This window comes from Planococcus citri, chromosome 1 (genome assembly GCF_950023065.1).
Source record: "Planococcus citri chromosome 1, ihPlaCitr1.1, whole genome shotgun sequence".
In the NCBI taxonomy this organism is placed as follows: Eukaryota; Metazoa; Arthropoda; class Insecta; order Hemiptera; family Pseudococcidae; genus Planococcus; species Planococcus citri.
In genome coordinates, this window is record NC_088677.1 from 60,038,326 (window position 1) to 60,061,667 (window position 23,342).

Sequence of the window (23,342 nt, forward strand, 5' to 3'; positions counted from 1 at the left end):
TTTACAATACGACTGGGGGTATTGTATAATTATAAAATTGTAATTAACAAATACGCTTAAAACATGCAGTGTACTTTTTTGCAAATCGAAATTAGCGCGAGTGGCGATATATTAATTAAAATATCGAGATTTGTTTATGTATATTTTTTTCGGTTTAGAGTTTTTTTTTTTTTTTTTAGTCTTTTTTCAGTTTAACCCGTAACCATAAATGTGGCATTTTCAAATAACGTTATTTGCTCACTCAGTAGCAGCGTACTTTACTCGATGGTGGTTTTTTTTTTCATTTGTGTGTGACGACTAAAAATAGTAATTAACTATGGAAAAATTCAACAGTTTTAGCAAACTGTTCTAGTATTATGCAAATTGTGTACGAATTGTTTATAAAACAGCGTATCCCGTGGCGAACCACAAATCAAACGCCAGCCGTCACCTCGCTAATAAAATTTACGCGGAATTTTTAAATATCTAACAAGCTTTTAACTTTAGTAGAAAATTTGTCGCGTTAAATTACCTACTTAATTTAAACGAACTCGAAGCGAAAACTCGAGCATTACCTACGTAAATTTACAGTGTGGAAAATTTTTCGCCAAATTTTACTCTGAAGACTTGTTTTGTTGCTGATGAGAAGTAAATTTGACAACAGGCAGCTGAACAATTTTCTTGATGAGATGGTGTCTCGAGAGAGAATGAAGAAGGGTACGCTCTTCTCTTGCCCATGTCCTCGGTTACCTAACGTTGATTACTTTTTTCAGTGATATATCATACATGCTTAAAACTTATAATTTTTTTACGTTTTCTGGAATAGTACCTGCTTGCCACTGAAACAAGGGAATTTAACCCTCTTCATTCTTCATTCGTCCTCAAAAACAAAATAAATGCTGAAATAATTTTCATCTCGTGAAGTAGGATTTTTCCTTTTGCAAATTTTTTTGGCCTTTTATTTTAAATACGAGAAGGAAAAATTCAATGAGAAGAGAAAAGGTGGAGAGTTCGATGTTTTTGTACACTTCAAATGTCATCTTTGGAGATGAAATTGATTGAAGTTAGAGTATAATTTAATCTGCTTGCACAGTTCAAAAAAATGTTGAAAAACTATTCAAATTTTTTTTTTTCAATTTAAAAATTAAATAATACTATGTTTTGGGCACGTGTTCTGATTACAAATTTTTTGTAAAAACGTTAAAAACGTGATTTTGATTTTTTTTGGAAATGGTTTTTGAGAATTTGGGGCTCAATGGTTGCACTAAATGAAATTTTTTAAGAACCAAAATGTAGGAAATTTTTCAAGGAACAATTTTTATTTCATGATTTTTCTTGTAAGAACAATTATAGAAAATTGCAATTTTTTTGAGAATTTATTGATAAAAATTGACAAACAACAATTTATTTGAGAAAATGAACCAAAAAAGTCGCTCTTGATGATGTTGTCAAGTTAGAGTGAGTTTATTATCGCCATTAAAATTTATTTGAAGCTTTTCTTTGTATTTTTTAGTTAGTATTTTTTTTTAATGTGAAAGAAATTTTTAAAAAGTCAAAAATTAGTATTTTTAAAAAAAGTTCTTGGAGTGTAATTATTCTAAATTGAGAAAAAAATTAAGTGAACGAATTTTTTGGGGAGCACGGAGCCCCGCTCCCCCTCGTTGACAGTATAGCAGTCATTGAAACTTTGGGGAAGTAAGTACAAATTTCTTGATGCAAAGTTTTTTCAGAAAACGAAAAGTTGAATAGGTGGAGTGAAGTTAAGGAGACAAATTTTTGATTTCTTAGATCAACTCCAGCTTAAGCCATCACTATAATTTGAGAAAAATTATACGTACTTAAAAGCCGAATTTCTACGTAATCTTCAGTCTTCAGGGAAGATTTTTTCTTCATCTCTACTGCCTGTAAATGGATCCATCTCCTCATATTCTTGGAATTTCTATAGGAGTTTTCTGTTTTATAAACGTGGACGGTGGAAGTTTAAAATACTGCGCAATTATCTATTCGTATCGTATGTCAGAGCTACAAATCAAGTTCCCATAATTTTATCATAAATAATACCTGTTAATGTCTATATCACTGCTATACGAAAGGACTTGCGGAAGATTTTGCTGCTTGCCTGTAAACATCGTATACATAACTTCAATCGGATCCATTTTTCAAACTTGAAAAAAAATCTTCTTATTTATATCCATGTACTTGGATTATCTTGTATGTATCTGCTGTATCTACCTATGTTTTTTTCACTAATTTTTTGAATATTCATAACTCTTGGTTTAGACCCACGTCTGGGATACTAAAAATTATGCACATATAGTCGATTATAAATTCTACCATCTTTGCGAAGAATTTATGTACCAACGAGATTAATTATTTTTTTCATAATATACGAATATTTATACACCTAGATTATAAATTTCGACCCGTTACTTACCATATTTCAGGACATTCTCACGTAAATATTACAAACGAAGTACCTATTCTTTCTGAATTAGTGGCGAATTTAGTAGTTTATTTTGTTTGTTTTATGTAGCTTGATAAATCCACGTATAAAAAAATGATAATTCGCGTCGCTTGTCTTACCATCTACAACTATAACGAACATAGATGCTAATTTGTTAATGTTTTTTTGTTGCAGGTGACATCGTAATGTGATACTGGTTGCTGCACAGGACGAAATTGGCGAACACGATCTCACGGTAAGTTTACTTTTCTCTATACCAATACATGATTTAATACAAGTTTATGACGAAGTGAGGAAGAAAGAGAGGAAAGGAGACAGTCAGACAGGTAGACGTATAAAATAAAGAGGAAAGAATAAACTATACACAGCATTATAAACGGTTATACTTACATGTAGAAAGACATTGGTAGGCAAGGTACATAGATTTCATAAGTTATGCGGGTTTCTTCTGTTTTGCACCTGCTCCGTTGAAAAAAATGGCCCGTGTATTGGAATCAGTTCAACACCGAGAGCATACAGCTCACAAGTGCACGGCTGCAAAAACGAGATTGTGTATGGTGTACGAGTAGGTAGTTTTATTTCAGATTGTACTCGTGTAAGTAATCGTACCTACATAAGATGGTATGATTTTTCCCTTTTGCTTGCAGTTGAAATACATTTTACTGCGTATAGTAAACTTATACGTAGTAACTATAACGTATGTTCAAGAGATGTACAGGGTGTTCATGAAGGAGAATCTTCTTTCAATTAGGAGAGTAGATGTCCTATATGCCGAATTTTAATGTCGTTTTGTGTTTTGTGGAAAACTGAAATGTGTCCCAATTTTTCAACGATCGCATACTGAAGAGGTATTATGAGGTGCTGATTTTTTTCCAAGTTTCAAAAGGTTGGACATGATTTATTTTTAAAAGCTCGAAAAACTTTTAACCATCTATAAATTGTTGATAAAATACGGGTAATTTTTTGTACAATTCTGGTAATTTCTTGTAAACTACTGATAATGGCTGGTAAATTTCTGGTGATTTCTGCTAAATTACAGGTAATTTCTGGTGAATTACAGGTATCTTCTGGTGAATTACAGGTAATTTCTGGTGAATTACAGGTAATTTCTGGTGAATTACTGGAAATTTCTGATAAATTATTGGTAATTTCTGGTAAATTACTGGTAATTTTTGGTAAATTACTGGTAATTTCTAATAATTTCTGTTAAATTACAGTTACAGGAAATTTTTGGTAAGTTGCTGGTAATTTCTATTTTCTAGAAAACGACCAGTTATTACTGGTAAGTTACTAGTCTTTTCTGGTAAACTACTGGTAAATTTTGGTAAATTACTGTTGATTTTTTGGTAAATTACTGGTAATTTTTTGGTAAATTACTGGTAATTTTTTGGTAAATTACTGGTAATTTTTGGTAAATTACCAGGGACTGAAAGCTAGCCGAAAGCTGAAAGCCAAAAGCCTAAAAATGCCGAAAGTTTCATATTTTTCAACAAATTTTGAAAGTTAAAAGCTAGCTAAGTTTCATTTTGAAAAAGTCAAAAGCCAGCTAGAAGTTTCATTTCATACGGCTTTTTACTAAGCTTTTTTTTCATGGTTTTTGTTACTGTTTTATTTCTATTAACTGAATTGTTTGAAATTTTCTAAATTATAATAAATTGAGAAATTGGGCTTCTATGCTCCGAAGTATCAATTTATCATTCTTAAAAAATGAAATTTTTATTTGTTTACGAGAAAAATTGAATCAAAATTCACCACTTTTATTTTTCATTCTAAAATTTAATATTTTTCATTCAAAATTTCAGCTTTTAGAAAAGCCAAAAGCTAGCCGAATTAATTGCAAAAGCCAAAAGCTAAAGCCAAAAGTTTCAGTTTTTTCTTTTGGAAGTTAGAAGCCGAAAGTCAAGTTTCATTTTGAAGCTTTCAGTCCCTGTAAATTACTGGTAATTTTTGGTAAATGACTGCTAATTTCTGGTAATTTTTGGTAAGTTACTGGTAATTTCTATTTTCTAGAAAATGACTGGTTATTACTGGTAAGTTACTGGTCTTTTCTGGTATATTTCTGGTAAATTATTTTTTGCAAGTGCCAGTCTTTTTTTTTGGGTAAATTCTTGGTAAATTCTGTTGATTTGACAAACATTTTTGCTAATTACTGGTCATTTCTGGTAAATTACAGATAACTTCTGGTAAATTAGGTGTAACTTCTAGTAAATTACAGGTGATTTCTGGTGAATCAGAGGTAGGTACTTTCTTGCATATTAGGGTAACTTCCAGTCGGGGGATATGGTAATTTTTGGTGAACTAATAATTTTTGATAAAGTATAGGTACCTATTAACAATAATTTGGTCATTTTTGGCAAACATGCCATTGATCTGTTTACAATCGAATCGAATTATTTACGAACGATTGGTGATTAAATAAATTGATTGATTTCTTGGTGAACCATTCATGATAGGTATTTTCATCATCGAGTTAAAAGCAAAATCACAAAATTTCCTTTGCATGGAAGATTTTACCCGCCTTTTTTCCAAATTTCGAATTAAATTGGGAGTTAATTGTACTGTGTATTCTACCCCCACCCCCCCCCATGTTGAGAATTTGGAGTATAATTTTTTATTTTTTGTGTAAGAACGCCATTACGACCTTCCATGCATTTTTTTTCTACGTAGCTTGAAATTGTAATTTTCGATTTTTAGGAGATTTTAAAATTTTGATCTTGGATTTTTAATCATTTATCTACCTATTTTCTTCAAAACTTTCGCTAACAAACTGTCCAAAGCTCATTAATAATACAAATAATTGAAAATTGTGAACCATCACTCCACCACTTGTGAGGTTAGGCTACTAAACCATGGAGGAAAACTCAAAAAATTAAACAAATTCAGAGAACTCGAAGAATCAATTTTTAATTACCATAGTAAAATTCATCAAGCACGTATAATGCCTTCTGAAGCAGTTTCAATTTGTTTTGGAGAAAGGTTATTAATGTAGGTACTCTTCTGGAGGCCCCAGATTGGTAATTATGGCGAAGGGTTTACTTCAATATGTACTTTATCCGATTTCTAGTTTTTCATCTCATGATTTAATCGTACTATTAAGTACTCAGTTCTGTTTGTACAAAGAATTCTTGCTATCCACAAATCTCCCATTCCTGTCATTTGTGCAATTTTGAAAATTCTTCGAAGATCGAAAATGAATTTCGACAGCTCGACCTTACTCTCAATCTCTTTCTAATGAACTAAAATCCAGTTTGGTCGACGATCGAAACGGATAAGTTGTAGAGCATACTCATCGTAATCGAGTTTATTGTTGTTGCTCTGCATTTACGAAACACCCTGTATGTAGCGAAGTACGTAGCTTACACATATTCACGTACAACTACATATATTTTTGGATATACGAATAGACACCATCGAGTAGAGTACGAGGAAATAAAGGGGTAAAACGAAAAATAGGAAGAACTATAACGTAAGCTGTTACTTTGAAACGAATCTCTGGAGAGTGAAATTTCGACGACAGCCATATTCGGTCGACGAACGAAAATTTTCGTACTTTCAAGTTTAAACTATCCCCCTTTTTCGAAAGGTTTAGAGAACTAAACTGTTCCTTTGGAATTTTGGTAATAGACGTGTCAACGATTTGTGGCGCTCGCGCTACCGAGAGTCGAGAGAGTGAGAAAGAAAAATACCACGACGACGATGCCAAAAAACGGGGCCAAAGGGGGGAAAATGGATGAGAGTGCACGAGTATATACAATACACTATACAGTATACAGTTTAGAACGATTCGTCGTCGTCATCGTCATCGTCGACGTTTATGCATATATATTCCGGTTAAAGCGGATTTCAAAGTAACCACTTATATTGCGTAGCCTAGCTGGCTGTAGTATAGGAAAATTAGATGGAGATTCTACTCGATATTAACGTCATTTTCGTTTCTCGCGTTTAATACTACGAACGATGAGCTCGACGATGACGCCTCGCTTCGTCTCCTCTCTTAGCCTGGCCTAGCCCGCGTGCTGGGCGCCCATCGTTTTCGAATAAAGGATTAAACATTGCTCGGTTTACTCTAATTTCCATTTGTGCGTCTTTAATGAACTCTAATCTCGGAGATGTTGTTAATTAATCTTTATCGATGATGCGTGCCGAACGATTCTGGTTTCGGTGGTTTTATTAGTCGTAAGTCTTATATACTAGGTACCAACTATATATTGAGCTTCGAGATGAGAGGCAAAGAGACGACCTGATGTGAGAAAAATACTCTAAACCAGGTGATTTATACCTATAGCGGCGACGAATGCGGGTAAAGCAGATTGTGGCTGCTCACAGATCAAATTCCATATACTCACCAATGTTTTCAAGTTCGCGTGTGTATGTGCACAATCGTCGGCTCTTTGTTTACTCTACTCTTTTTCACCGTCTCTTACCCCCTGACCCCAGTTTGCCCGAACAATTCCTCCGACAGATCGGTTAATTCGCAATTTATTCGCATAAGTAGCGATTTAATGAAAACTTTTGCCATACGAGAGACGAGACGAGATGAACCGAACGTAGATATCTAGCAAAGTGTACGTGTATAAGGGGCTCACAGAGTGAGGCGAACGCCGACGCCATGCCATGCCATGTTAAAAGCTTATACAAGTTACACGTTCGCTTGAAATATTCATTCGGCGTATTCGCAACGGGCGCGAAACAATAATGCGAAAAGAAAATACAAGAAAATATGTAAATACGCTCAGAAAAAGAGACAGAGAGTGCGAGGGGGAAAAAAAGGCAGGCAGGCATCGGTTACGCCGCCAATGTAACGATACGATATGCTGACAAAATTGAAAGGTAATCTCGCAGGCTAAAACGCCAAAGAATAAAATCAATTTCATATTTATGGTGTTTAATATGTATAAGCGATACAGAAAGCTGTTTTTTTTCCTACTCGTCTTCTCTTCTTCTTGTCTATATGGATTTTATATAGCAGCAGAGAAGGAAAAAAAGGACGCTGAAATGACTAGAATACAATTTCAACTTTCATCGTGTATTCGTCAACCGTAGCCTAGTCATCCGAGTACCTACGTCGAGTCTGTCTATGTCGTATATCGTCGCCTTTACTTTACAACCAATACGCAGATAGCAGATAAACTTTTAGTCTGCATTCTAACCCTCCCCTTCTACTTACTCTTTTTCTGTCTTACGTCAAAATGCGATTCTATATAAATAAAACTAGGTAATATGAAAGTTCTGCATGGCGAAATAAGCTCAAAAATTAGCTCTTTTTTCTAAAATGCGATTATTTTTCAGAGACGACTCGTTCATATTTTTTCAATTTTTGCGTCATCGTTTTGAAAAAACCGCAGAAAAATTATCACATTTTTTGTACATTTATAGCAAGTTCATTCTTACCTAATTATTCGATTTATAGCCTTCTCATCATTCTATGCATCGATATGTTGAGGATATACCTAGCTATATAGTGAAACCCGTCGGTCGCTTTTCGTAATGTAACCTATGATTTTGAGAATTAATGCTCCAGCCCGTTATTAAAAGTGAACTATGGACCAACACCAAACACCATGTTTCGGCTTTTGATTGGTAATTTAATATGTAGCAGCGAGATTTTCGAACGGATTGCGGTTTTTCTCCATATATCTATGGGTACCTCAACTGATATCGATGCCTAAGGGAATCTATTTCTGTGCACCATTCTCGAGGTTAGAAAGTGATGAGATGAGATGCGGGTTAGATAATGTTTCGTTTTGCCATAAAGTTTCCTTTATATACTTCTACGTGTAGCATATCACAGCATCACGTTTGGATTAGGTACCTATAGCTATGGTTTGGAAATTTTTTACTTGCGTAGGCCCACCTGAAGTTTGAACGTGGTTTTATGTGCGGATTGATATTTTTTTCAACGTATAATGGATGATTTTGGTTGATGGTCTTTCCGCAGTCCAAACTTGAATTCGAGTCTCAAGAGAGAGGAAATAGGATTGAGAGGAATGTATCGAGTTTTCGTGTCTTGTGGTGTGGTAATATCTATAAAAGCACATGTATAGTGTGTGAGTATTTTATGTGCTTGGGTCTATCACCTTGAAAGGAGATGAATTTAAAAGATAAAGAGAACGGAGTTGGGCTGTCGTTCAATTTTTTCAGTAGGTACGAAGGGTACATTTTCACAAAAGGATCATCGTCATAATGCTATAAGTATTTATTTTGTTTAATGCTGAGAAAAAAGTTTATGGGGTGAGTTTTAGAGGGAAAAATATGCAAAAACCCCATAAATTTACCTTCACTATAATTTTTTTGAATTTTTCCTCACACAAGCAGGAAGAGAGGTATGTGAAATGTCATTTTGAATCTCCTTCAGATTCTGACTTCAAAGGTGCTAAAATGTTTTTCAGAAATTTTATTGAGACCTTTTTCCGCTTTCCGAACCAACTCATTTGACTCAAGACGATGAAATTATCTAAGTATAATATGTATACCTAACTTGATCTCACATTTATTCGTCAACATGGCAAGTCTGATTTTATGAACTGTAGTTCAGGGTGTCTAACGGTCATAAAAATCATGAATTTTGCTCGAAACACACTTGGAATTTTTTTCAAAAAAACCATAAAATAAACAAAAATCAAAAAATTGAAAATTTGTTCAAAAAATCAGAAAAATTAAAAAACTAAAATTTCTTCTTATCTAACACTTGAAAAAAAATTTCTTCGAGTTTTAAGTTACCTATTCATTTGGGGGGGGGGGAGAATTATTTTCATGCGGTGAAATAGGTCATGAAAAAGTCATGATTTTTTTGTCTGTGAGTTTTGTTGGACGCCCTGTAGTTGCAGCTGCAGGGATGGCGCGAGGGTCCCAAATGATTTTGTTCGGGATCACGAGTCAGGAATCCGGGTTCACAACACTAAATAGATATGTATAAAGGATCAGGATCAAGGGTTGAGGTTCGGGTTCGGGGTTTAAAGGTTCAGGTTCAGTTCAATCAGGATCATAAAGGATCAGATTGTTTCTGTCTCTTTGTGATGATTTTGGCAGAATTGATGCAGAATTACACAGACAATTTTTCATGAAAAGTTTCTTTGCCTTTGAGGGTCCGTGAAATTGTCAACTGATCAGTCCAAAAAATATCAAATTTTACTCTTGAAGGATTTATTTTTGAAATATCCACTTGTACTGTATATACCTAGATTTAAACTTAGTCATTGTGGTGCCCAGTTTTGGGCTTGTGGTGCCCAAATCGGGCACCACAAGGTTTTTTTATATAAAACGATGCAGAATCGAGTGAAATGCACTCTAAGGTGAAAAAAATTTTTTGAGGTGGACACCACAAGTACCAAGTTTATGTATCGGGCACCACTATGACTAACTATGATGAAAAATCCAAATTGCACCGAAACACTTTTATCATACATATATATGTGATCCTCTATGTACGCGGGCACCACAATTACCATAAAAGACCCGGGCACCACAAGGTACTAGGTACGTGTATTTATAATATATAGGAAAGATCGTACTTCTACCCTTGAAAAAATACAAGTCTCAATGTGGGTAAATGGACTCGAATAAACGAAGCCAAAAATTTCAAACTTTCAATTTTTAGAGATCTGAGATCCACTGTACAGCTTATCTATACTTTCAATTTTTTCTCAACTTTTCAAATCTTATTCAGGATACAGAACTACGCCCTACAACCTTCAAAAGCTGTAACAATTCGAAAAATTGCTTCCAGTGGTTCTAAATAATGCCTAGATATTATTAATGTTTTGGAAGCTCCTTAAATTACGTAAGTAGGTACATATTATTAAACTCAGTTTTCTTGTGTGTTTTTTTAAAACTATTTTTGAAAAAGCTCTGTTCAAAAAAATGTTGTGAAAATTGTTCTAGTTTCAGTATTTTTATCAACCAATTCGTTTCCAGCAGTTCAGGATTCGAATCCGAAAGATCTCGAATAATGATCTCAGAGATCGGGATAAGAGTTTTGAGGGTCATTTAAGGGATCAGGATTAGGTTTTGTTTCGGTTCAGGTTCATTGAAAATAATTGGGATCTTTCTGGGTCAGGGATCAGGATTGCGATCGGGTTCGCCACCATCCCTGAGTAGCTATGGGCATTCTGATGAAATCAGAGTATTCATTTAAATATGCATAGATAAGTACGGTACCTACCTATCTGAAAAAAGGGCTGGAAAAACTGAGAAATAAAAGTTTCAGGTTTAATTCAAGTTTTTTCCTTTTTTTCCATTTTTATTCTCTCGGGGCTTCATTTTGGATCAAGTTATACTTCTTGGTATTTTCAAAAAATCATCAAAAATCAAAAACTGAAATTCAGCAATTGAAACTTGACTTTTATTACTTTTTTGGATTTTTCTACGTCCAGTCTAAAAAAATCTTTCAATGAAGATAATACGATCATTCTTTGAGAGAAAGTAGGAGGGGAGTGGAGAGTAGGGTGTTTAGATCCAAAGTAAACAAAATTCTTGAAACAAATTAAATTTTTAGTGTACAAAAGCCACAAATAATCACCACACCAATGAAGTTTCTGGGTAAAACTTTTCAAAAATAAATTTTCGAGTCAACTGTGCAAATCAAACATCCACACAGATATTATAAGTACCTATTTATTATGAATAGTATGAGTAGTTGAGTACTGTTTTATTGCAATATGAAGTGTCTCATAATCATTTCAAAACAACTTGTACAGTTATTCTCGCATTATTATACAATAACAACAACAACATGTATATAGCCATAGCCCCATAGGCGAAAAATTTGAAATCATATCCAGCTACACAGATGCGGCTAAAAATGAGCGTATTTTTTATTACCTATGTTGTAGGTATATTTTGCAGAACATCAACCTTGACTGTAATTTATATAGGTAGGTTAGCTAAACGCCGGCCATATGCTAAATTATGATTTTCCTTATTTCTTCTTCTTCTCTTTGGAGTGAAATAATAACGGCGCGGCGATTTGCGATATGCGAAGTATTTACCTAGGGCAGTGTGTCGTGATTTTGACTTGATTACTATAACAGATACCTACCTAAAGGTCACCTGGATGGATTATCTTCGATGACCATATGGTCGATTGGCACCCGTAAGTATATGCACTGTCAGCAGCGCCACAATATATGCTCGAGTCAGCCACACCTTTTTCTACGAGGAGCTTTTTTTTTCTTTACGCGTATTTTTTGCGACCTAGTGGCGTCTTATAGATCACCTTGTCCGAATGGTTTAATTAAGAAATCGCGATAAGAGTTATTGATGGAATCGGGAATATAGCTTATGAAATAATACTCAGTCCAATAGGTATAAGACTTCGCTATAAGAGAATGTGAAGAGAAAAAGGAAATTGTTTGCGGGTTGATTACTTGCTGGAAGTTGGTATTGATGATTTGCATTGTTTTATTTTAAGATTAAAAAAAATCAACTGTGTTTGCTTGGGTTGGCCTCCTCATAAAAAAAAAATTGCACAATCGGTTCATTCTATTTGAGCTGAAGTTTGGCTCACTGAAAGAGTATATCTTCCACACCTCAGAACCAAATTTTGATCCACGAAAGTCAATTTTTTGATTTTTAACGAATTTTAGAAAATGGCCAACTGGAGCAGTATATCGAAGAATGAATCTTGAAGGGGAAATTTGAAAATAGATTCTATATATTCCAAGGTTGATTTCTCTAATCGACGAAAAAAGTGCTAAACAATCACTTCTAAGCAGAAGCACCCATTCGTACCCATCTCTATCGAATCTCCACAGGTACCTATAAAATTTTAACCGCTCGTCTCATCACTTGGTTGACATGTTCGAAGAGAACCGAACTGGTACGATGTAACATCGTTAAAATCTGAATACCAGGGGTCCTCGGCTGGTTTCTAAATTTGCGACATGTCTCGCGAAAATAATCCTCGTTAAAAAAAGAATGCTTGGTTGGAAATGGCACATGTCAACTATACAGCTCGTTGTATACAGCAAAACTCCCATCTACGTAAAACTTTTCTCTCGTTCTGAACGACACACGTAGTAAGTGTATAGTTTGGCGAACTCTCAGCTCTTTTTTTTTAACTCTTCTGCTTCGTGTGGCCAACTTATACGAAGGAAAAAAATTAAACGGTTAGAAGGGTACAGCGGTCTAGGACCCGAAAAGAAAATGCCAATTACGTACACCGAAGACGTGTTGGAAATTTCGGCCTTATTTTCCGCTTTCCTCGTTCGTAAAGTGGAAAACATCAAACATCTTTGACTCTTTCATATTTTCAAAGCGAGCTTGTTATACATACTACGATGTGGAGAAAAAAAAACACAACCGCAGATATCTTTTTAGAGATAGGTATAGCTTCCTCTTTCTATGTATACTCGTCTACGTATACGTGAATCTTGTATACAAAGTTTCGCTTCGTTCGCCATCAACGGAAATTCCTCATTTGTTCGTCGTAATTACGGACAAATATTTTCCACAAATTAAAATCTCCTTTTTTACAATAATTTTAATCGTACGTAGTACATGCGTCTTGGTTGTGCGCAAATTGTCTACATTGAAATCAAGTTGTAGCTAATTTTAAGACTATACGTCGTTGGGAGGTCGCCGCACCACAAAGTTACCTCGTATATATGATTAGCTCTAGAGTTTAATAATCTCGGACACATATGAAATAAAAAAAAGGAGAGAGACGGAGACGTCCGGACAGAGAAGAAGAGAAAAACCGGTCGCCGGATGACGGAGTTTTTTCTCTTATTTTAATGGTAGCAACATGCTAATAGCTTTTTTACAGTTTTCATCCTCTCTCTACTTCTCTAGCTATGCTTTCTTTTACTCGACTCGAAATAGGTAACCGTTTAATTTCAACGTCTTAGGTACGTCGTTTTGATATACTAATTAATGAACGATCTTCTTATAAAACGTGAGAATATACTCGAGTTTTGTATTTATAAATAAGTACGAGATATTGTTATTGGGCGTTCTTCTTTTGTATCTACCTTTTGGAAATTAATCCGGTGCATGATCTGTGATTATGTCGAGATGAGCTTTTTTCGTTTGGAAATAAGAAGATACCACTACATACAATGTAGAACAAGTGCCTGTGGAACGATGCTCGTGAGAAGGATTTTTCAAGCATTCGCATTCGTACCTATCTATTTAATCCTCGAGATGAAAACTAGAATTTTAGACTACCTGCATGCATTGTAAGTTTGAAAGATTTGTCGAATTTTTTCGATACTTTGGGGTTTTGTACTCCCGAAGATGTGTCCAAATAGACATCTTTATACGAACACGGTTTATACAAAACGATGAAAATACTATTGACGATTTTAAAATATTTTCAAAGTTGGTGCGACTCGAAGATGAGAACTGGAAGGATTATTTTCATCAGTTTTGTATTTTACAATGTCGTCGAAAAGATCACAGTTCTTGAACTTCGTTATCATTTATGTAATATGGAAAGTCTTGTTTTTTAAATACTCACACAGAAAATTCAATTGACTTGTTCGTAATTTTATTCAAAATAACGAGAGAATTGTCAAAAAAATTTCACATAATAACCTCTATTTTTGTGATTATTTTTTTGACTACTTTTTTTGAATTGAAAAAAATTGATACAATGACCTGCAAAATTTTCCTTTTTTCCTTCCTCAAGATTTTGTAAAACAATCTCATTGTTTTTGAACGAACTTGTGATTTGAAAAAGTTTCCCCCCTATTTTCTCGGACCATTATGGCGAACTGGGGGGGGGGCGTTCGAAATTGTGGATGAATTGCGCATCTTTTTCACAACTTTAGCAACCAATCGATGAATTCGAAAAAAATTGAATTTCAAAACTTGGTTGCTAAAATAGTCAGAATTTCTCACATTTTGTGTTATAGTAAAAGAAAATTCAATTTTTAAAAAAGTATTGTAAAAATTATTTTGATTTCATTCTCAGCGAATTTACAAGTTTTGAAGTTACAAAATGTACGTGTGTACGTTTGTTACTTTCAATAAATTGCATAATTTTTCCTCAAGAAAAAAAAACAATGTAGGTTTCAAGATTCATTCTTCAAGTTTTTAGCTCTAGCCCAGTCAATATGCAATTTGACCCAAACATAATTACAAACAAAGGTTTTTTTGGTGAATATTGTCTAGGGTGGTGTGCTGAACAACATACTAAAAGTCCCCGCCCCTACCCCACTAGCTAACCCCCCCCCCCCCACAGTGGATCAAAGTCCCCCAAAATCAGTTTTTCATCAAGAATTTCTGAAATATTGAATTTTGAGTAAAATGAGCCCAGTGATCATTTCATCTCCTCCCCAATACCTTTCAAATGAGCTATCGACCAACTCCCTAGCCTCAAGGGGGTGGCGCTACGACCCCTCAAAGTGATGTGATTTCAATAATTTTACATTTTATGATTTGGGACTTGTAACCTGTTTTAATTGATAAAATGAAGTCAAACTTGGGGAATGAGATTCTTTTGAGTGCTAGAGTTGACCTCTGGAGTGGGGAGGGTCAAAGTTGAAAATTACAGAAAGGTCATTTTTTTGGAGGGGCATAACATGACCCCAATTGGATGAAAAGGGTCCAAAATCATACCATCGGACAGTACCTTATCTGAGATCAACATATCCAAATTTTAGTTTCCTAGGTCATCCCCACTTCTTTTAAGATGAAAAAAACCGAAAATAGTGGCAAAATAAGGGGATTTTTGGCTTAATTGCGCTTTAAATGGGGTGGGGATGACCTAGGAAGCTGAAATTTGGATATGTTGATCTCAGATAGGGTACTGTCCAATGGTATGATTTTGGATCCTTTTCATCCATTTGGGATCATGTTATGCCCCTCCAAAAAAATGACCTTTCTGTAATTTTCAACTTTGACCCTCCCCACTCCAGAGGTCAACTCTAGCTCTCAAAAGAATCCCATTACCCAAGTTTGACTTCATTTTATCAATTAGAACAGGTTACAAGTCCCAAATCATAAAATGTAAAATTATTGAAATCACATCACTTTGAGGGGTCGTAGCGCCACCCCCTTGAGGCTAGGGAGTTGGTCGATAGCTCATTTGATAGGTATTGGGGAGGAGATGAAATGATCACTGGGCTCATTTTACTCAAAATTCAATATTTCAGGAGTTCTCGATGAAAAATTGATTTTGGGGGGCTTTGATCCACTGTGGGGGGGGGGGGGGTTGGGTCGTGGGGTAGGGGCGGGGACTTTTAGTATGTTGTTCAGCACACTACCCTAGACAATATTCACCAAAAAAACCTTTGTTTGCAATTATGTTTGGGTTCGCCCATTTTCTTCTGCTATTTGCCTGGGCTACTCCTCAAGTTTTAGCTTTTGCTTTTTGGATTTCAGTAGACACGCTGGGAGCTAAAATTTGTTCTGAGTGACTTTCAACTCTAAATGAAAGTATCCCCACTAAATTTGGCCAAAATCCTCCTAATTTTTTTTCTCTCTCCATCCATCCTAAATAAATACCTACCTATATCGAATCTCACCGCATTCGTGCGTGTTTGGGTAATAATGGAGGAACAAAAATTCGCACACGATAGAGATAGTATAGGTAAACCCTCTTATGACGATTTTTATTATACCATCGATGACGTACACAACACAGTTGGTATGCTATAAACATAAAAAATCGTTTATGTTAATTCAAAGGAGGCGTAGAAAGTAGAAAAAATACCTAGCTTTCCAATATTAAGCTTAAATCCTGAATAGGTATCCTTCCATTTGATTCATAATTCGCATAGATACTGCAGCAATAGAAGACAGTCTCTGAAAAGACTCGAGTCTATATTGCCTACTGCTCTTCATCAGTGTAGAAAATAACTCGAATAAACGAGTTGGAAATTGACTTTCTTTATGTACATTATCTCATATTGTAGTTACTTGGTAAGTTGGTACATATAAAACGTCGATGAGTAAATAAAGTAAATGATGGGAATAACATATTGACGCAATCGTTGTTCATTTTTTTATAGCGTTGGGTCGGATTCCGATTGCATCGGTTGTCGAGGGATGCGAAGGGAGAAAGAAAAAATAAAGTTGAAAAGTTTTTTTTACGGTTTTAGCGAAAACGTTGAGAAATTTATTGTAGCCTGAAGTTAAGTAACCGTATAAATTTCCAAAAACTCGGTACATATGAAAAAGAAGAAGAAGAGAGGAAGGTTTAATACATATTTCGTATTATACAGCATCGACTTTATATAGGCTGTAGAGTGTGAGGTGGAGTATGGTATAGGAGCGTTTTGCAATAGGTAGGTATTTTTTTCCCTGAGAAAGTCTGGTATATCGAATAAATGCTCGCTATATGAAGCTGGCTGCCTACCTATGTATCCTCCTGGCGCATGTATGTAGGTGGGTAAGGTAGTGTATGGATACGCATTTAATATATCTGTATATAAATAAAGTATAAAAGAAACTTCTTTAAGCAAATAAGAAGCTCGTACAATCTGCGCCTGCTGCCTAGCTATTTACCTCTTTTTATCCTTTACCAAATATTATATGATATAAAGATGCAAATTTGGTCCTCTCCGCTGCGTCTTTTTTAATATATCCTACCGCATCTCTAGCAGCAGGGAAAGGTTGACGGAGGCGTAGTTGTAGGAGGAGGAGGACATCGTGCAGGATTTTTCTTATACACAAGCATGGCCTCCTCGCCGCCTCTCGTTCTCGAGCCCGTCCCTTTATCACGTTTAGATTTCATTATACGCTTCCCGGCACACGACAACGTACACAGCCAAGCATTCGGTTAACTTTCAGCTTTCGTTCCATCAACGTAATGAGCTTATGCCGGGGATTCGATTAAAAGTTTAAAGTCACAATCTTTGCAAGCTCTCGGGAGCCGCAGCAGCAGAAGCCCAAGTACCTACTCATACTTTTCCTAATTTACTTCATAAAGGTTTTCGGTAAAATCCATTATGTATTCCGTACGTTTTATATATCTGTGTATTTCAGTACCTATAACAGCTACCTACCTACTCGTCGTAGCTATATACCTATATCTGCCGTTATATGAGTAAGATTTTCTTCTCGTTGTTTTGTCGTTTTTGTATTCACTCGATACGGTGGTTATATACCGTAATGAGACAACTTTCCAGGTGTAGTTTAGTGTAAAAATAAAAATTTTTCTCTGTCGCGATTTAATTTTGTCACACGAACCAGCCTCCCCACCCCCCTACAAGCCCCTGCGGCACCAACGACGTGCGCGTTTTTCTCTCGTCTCCAGCTCGAGCGTCTTCTTCGAAACGAGTTAATTTATTTTTATGCGTTCTCTTACCCCGCCCAGCCCTCGAACGCCTTCGTATCTCTTACACTATTCTCGAGTTTTTCACTCAAAATCAGCCGATCTACGTAATAAGTTAGAAAAATTGCGATATTACGAAAGTCATTATGGTCTCGAGCCCACGCTACCTACGCTCACAATGCCGATGATATTTTACCCTCGTTCATTTGTTTCGTGGTTAATTTCGGCGTTTCTGTCTCGCCCACCTAAGGCCATTTTACACGTATCGGGATCATTTTGGACCTTACAGGTGATGCGATTTGTTCAAGAATTGTGGTCTGTGGGAAGGGAGAGGGGTTGAGTTGATTTTTTTTTCAAAATAAAAATTCACCAGGACTGGATCTCGAAAGTGAAGATGTATTTTTGGATGATCGAATAGAATATATCAGGGAAAAGGAAATTCATCCAAAGAGCCCAAAAATGATCCAAATTGACGTCGCGACTGATCCACCCTGTAGGTATGTTGAAAAATTTTAACCTTATTTCATTTTTTTTGGTAGGTAATTTCAATCGATACAATACACACTCAGAGGTCTAAGGTATCCCGTAGCGCTTCTGCCATTGTTTGTACCAGGCCACGTGCACGTCAGACAGTTTGCATAAGTTTTGTTTTTTGTTTTCAGTACTTTCCCTTTTTCATTTTTTTCCTTGCATTTTTTTCTTCAAAAAAATGAATTATGCCCAAATATCACGATACGTAGCATAATTGCGGCGCTATTAAGCAACAAAACATAAGACGAGTGGCGGGGCAGGGAGGACGCTAAATAACGCGGGAAAATACCTAGTAAATTTTACGAAGTGTTTATAACCTTTGTCATGTAATTATAGCTTTAAGAATGCCCGTCATTTTGGTCGTTATTTTTCCCCAACACTCGACACGATTCGTTTCCTTTCCTTTCGCTGTTATTCTTTCTTTTTTCTTTTTTTTTTCTTCTATTCCTCTGTCCCTCAGTAGAGCTCTTTTTGTTCCTGCCAAGATGAAAATATACCACTTCCGTTGATAATTAATGTTCGCCAGAAATGTCACTTGGTCAGTGAACGACGAACGTCGCGTCGTGTCACCATCGCAGTATATATCGTCGTTTTGTTATAGTGTGAAAACAAAAGCACCCAGTGTCGATTTCGTGGCGGTGCAATGAATCTTCTCCTTCGTCGCGACGACGTTGTTCGAGGAAACGAGAGAGTATTGGAAATGGTTAGATATATTGTTACAGATTTGACATCACCATGAGGATTCCGTTCGAGAATTCCATTCGTTTGTTATGGTTACTATGGTATAATTTTCTGGTTGAGGGGAAGACTGACGTGTGCATCGGGGTGGATTGCGAAAAAATAAAAGTCGATGGATTTTGACTAAGTTGAGCGAAAATCTACATTTGAAGTTGAAAGTCGCCCAGATAAATTATTAGCTCTGGGTGCCTTTGAAGGAGATATGGGGGTCCTCATTTGTTTCGTTCTATCCTCTATACTTACCTCATCTGTTTTGGGGAAAATGGTTTATTCCAGAAGATAGAATTTAAAATTATGCATCGATCTAGGCCATTGGCATAAAAATCCAAGACCACTTTTGAGGTTCTACAGGTCGATTAAAAAATTTCAAGTAGCTAATTTTTGAGTAAAATCATATTTTGAAAATATTTTGTTCCCAATTTCGTATCAATCAAACCGATGCATCGTAAAGTATAATTTCTGAAACTGGATTCGAATTTATGTAAGTACCCAAAAACAAGCAACCTGCAAATTTTTAAGCACTTGGTAGAACCCTAAAGGTGATCTTGGATTTTGATGGAAATGACCTAGGTTGATCTAGAATCTCAAATACATATCATCTTTTGGAACTGGACCAATTATTCCAAAACAGATTGGGGTGGGGCTGGGCTAAAGCTATAGAGCCAAAAACCACTGCTGGAGCACTTCTGGAGCTAAGAAATTTTGGTGCAATTTATTGTTATGTACTTTAAAAAAGGAGGTTACGAGAGCAGTAGTGGGTTAGCATGATAAATAGTTTATTCACGATAAAAAGGAGAATTGCAATAAAATTTTAAAAAAACATGGTAAACATCAAAAAAAGGGGAACTTTTTAGGCACGCAAGGCAAAAATTAACCTTATTGCTTTTTGGATGTTTTGCCAAAAAAGCACAAATTTTTCAGCAATTTTGGTTACAATTACGACCATTTGAATATTTTTTCAAAAAATTACTTCCTGAGAATTCTGACGAAAATACAGTCAAAATTTTATCTTCAACTCGCCTAAAATTGACACTCTGATAATTTTGATAAAAAACAGGATTTTCTTGACAATTTTAGCAAAAACAATTTTTTTTAGCAATCTTGGCAAGAACGGGATTGTTTACTTTTAACAATTTTACCACAAATGGACACTTTTTGAAAATTTTAACAAATGGACTGCATATTTTGCCAAAAATCGACGCTTTTTGACAACTTCTCCGAAAATTGCCATTTTTTGACTTGAGCATAACTAAATTTGGAAAAAAACAGGACTTCTGATTGGCGATATTGGAACAAAAAGAGGACTAAACGCGAAAAAATATTTTTTGGATGTTTGGGGGGGAAGGGATACACAAAATTATGGATTTGTAACTTTCGAGAATTAGCATGCCTCCAAAAAAGAAGTGACCATTAAAAGGTCTGCTTTGTAGTGCCAATGATTTCTTTTTTAAATGAAAAATATCGTGCCAAAACCTTTTTCTATCGTTTGAAAATGATATTTTTATCATCTAAATTTTTGTTCTTAAGCCACTTTTTATCTTTCAAATGACTGTCGTGCAAACCACTTTTTTTTTTATTTATTTATTAAGAGCCATTTACAGCAACTTAGGCTAGGGGAATCGTTCAATTATGTTTCCCAAAAATTTTCTGAGTAACTTCAACTCAGATCCAAGAGCTCATTCTAACTTGCTATGTCCTCCAGACATCATTTTTGTCGTACAATTTTCAAAATCCACGTTCTCCTCATCTCCTCATCTCCAGTGGCGTAGCCAAGGGGGGGGCGAAGGGGGCCATGCCCCCCCTTGCGAGCGAAAATTTGAAAGAAAACATGCAAAAATAGACGTTTTTTTTGTTATTTGGACCCATTTTTTCTAAAAATTTTCGCTCTCGCTTCGCTCGAGCAATAATTTTGCCTTCATTTTCATAAAATCACCACACATCACGATAGGTTTCCAGAAAATTACCCCTTATTTCGATTTTTCATGCCTAAAAATCTGGTTTTGCCCCCTCCTTGAGAAAATCCTGGCTACGCCACTGCTCATCTCCCCTTCCGAATGAAACCTAATCTCTTAAAATCAAAGTACGAGTATACTTAGTGCAAATATTATTCGAATCCGAATCCGCGTGTGTTATTTTATTCAATCGTAAAACCCTCGTCGCTAAATCGAATAAATCTTTTGAAAATTCGCCATTTTCAATTTGGCTCGTCTACGTAAGTATTACATTACCTTTACATGAGAGAATTTTTCAGTCGAGCAGACACGTCATTAGCGTCACCTCGGGCTTCTCGGGTCACGCGCGCTTGCGGAGAATTTTCACGTGCCCGTTCGCCTGCGATCGTAACCATTAATAAATTAAACATACGAAAAATATTTCCAGCTCGGGGAATACGTGTACACGCGTATTTAATAATTTACCCGTGTTTTTCTCGCATTTATATGGGTGAAAAGCGAACAAGCTAAGAGGAGAGAGAAAAGAAAAAAAAACCTTAAAATGTTGAATTCAGGAAGTACTTTAAGACTGTGACAATAAACAAAGTAACTATCGAGGGAATCGCTGGTTGCAGTGTTTTTTTTTCCACAATGATAAAACCATCTGACAAGATGTTGTACATGTATTAAGCTGCTAAGTGAAGACTAAGAATGGGGTAGAATGGTGTAAGAAGACAAAGAAAGAATAATGTGACAGTAACGGATAAAAAAATAGTACTTTAATATCTTAGTTTTATTTTTTCTTCGTCTTCGTAAAGTTTGCTTTTTTTTTCAACTCTTTTTTTTAACGCCTGTTTTTATTTCACATGGTTTAGTTTTTTTCCCTACGTCGTTATACAGTTCCGATTCTCTGGACCATATTTCTCATTAGATCTTCTCGCTCTGTACGGACACATAACTCGCAATGTTTTGAAAACCCACAGTAAAAAACGGAAATCTGACGTTCTTTACGAGTTCGCATTGAACAGCTTAACGTGTTTTTTTTTTCGAGTGTATTTTTTTTTAATTTTTATTTTTTTTTATTCGACACTCCGCGAGTTGTACTTAGTCGGTTGTCTGGTTTGAATTCTTTATAAAAACACGAATACATACTTAGGTACTCTTAGTTACTTCCTTTTTTGATTTTTTTCAAAGTAAACAAACCGAATTTTTGCTGTCAAAAATTCACCAAAGATCGAAAAATCTATTTTTGGGCCAAGGGGGGGGGGGTACTAAAAATTGACTTCTGTAAGCTGTCGTTTTCAAAAAAAAAAAGTTTAAAATACTTATGGATTTTAAAACATTTTCTAAATTTTTAATGCTTGAATCTTTTTTTGAGAAGGTGACAAGAAAGATGAAAATTAAATATTGACTCGAAGAGATTAAAATTTACCTTCGTTATTTGTGATTATTTCACAATAATATTTTGTAAATTCCATTAGGTAAATTTCAAAAAAAAAAAAAAAAAAAACTCACTCAAAAGAACGCCTACTTTTGACTGTTCTTATCAGATGGAAAAGACGTGTAGAAAAAAAAAAAAGAAAGACGAAAAACTACATTTAAAACACAATCGTTTCCCTCGCTCGAAAAATTATCACGCTCGAGTAAAAACTTTTCTTCTTTTTTTTTTCTCCGCCTTAAAAAATAATACCTCGAAATGGTAAGTTTTTAGACAGTTTATGCTTGTTTTTAAAACGCAAGTTTTTGTTTTTCGGTCTCTTTTCACCCTTTGACGAATATACGAAACAGGCAGATGTACGAGTATAATCGGACCAAGTTTTTCGACATTTTTTTCCCATTGGCGTAGGTAGGTAGCAACGATTACTTATCGTTGTCCGCTTTAAACACGCGAGATAGGTATATAAGACAGGTATTTTTTTCCTCTTCGCCTCCCTGTTGGTATAAAGTTTTCGCCGAACCGTCATAAACAAAATATTAATACAGCCGCGTTAATGGCGTAGGTATCTACTACGGTATTTGAAAACATCGCGAAACGAATACCTACCTTAATAAATATGAAACTTGAGATTAGCATTACCCATTTTTACCCCTCGGTTTTTTTCCACAGACGAAAAAAAAAACTTCTTCAATTTCATTTTCGATATTTTATATTTCCAACGGTGGTGTCCCCTCTTCACCCCCTCACTGTCCCTCCCCCACGTTATCCTGAGTACCATAGATATGCTTGGTGCTGGTTGGAAAGAGATGGGAAATTTTCATGATATAGTGTTTTGTACGAGTACCAACGTTTCACGAGAGGTATATAACTTTTGTGACAGTTATTCGCGGATACAGCTATTTTCGTACATTTTATCAACTCGAAAATGCGTTTTGAGTTATACTGCAACTTTTAGCCGGCGATATTACTCGACCGGAAACATCCAGACAGTTGTACTAGTTTCCATATATAGCATCATGTATGTATATTACGAGTACATAT

General features: G+C 35.5%; 1 protein-coding gene across 4 annotated transcripts in view; it reads left to right on the top strand.

Annotated features, from left to right (window-relative positions):
- LOC135833138 (irregular chiasm C-roughest protein-like) overlaps positions 1-23,342 on the top strand; it is a 327,416-nt gene that overhangs the window by 54,864 nt on the left and 249,210 nt on the right. For all 4 annotated transcript variants that reach the window (XM_065346787.1, XM_065346786.1, XM_065346791.1 and 1 more), the window contains exon 2: positions 2,618-2,678. The gene's annotated coding sequence lies outside the window, so the exon portion shown is untranslated. The remainder of the gene's footprint in view (positions 1-2,617; positions 2,679-23,342) is intronic.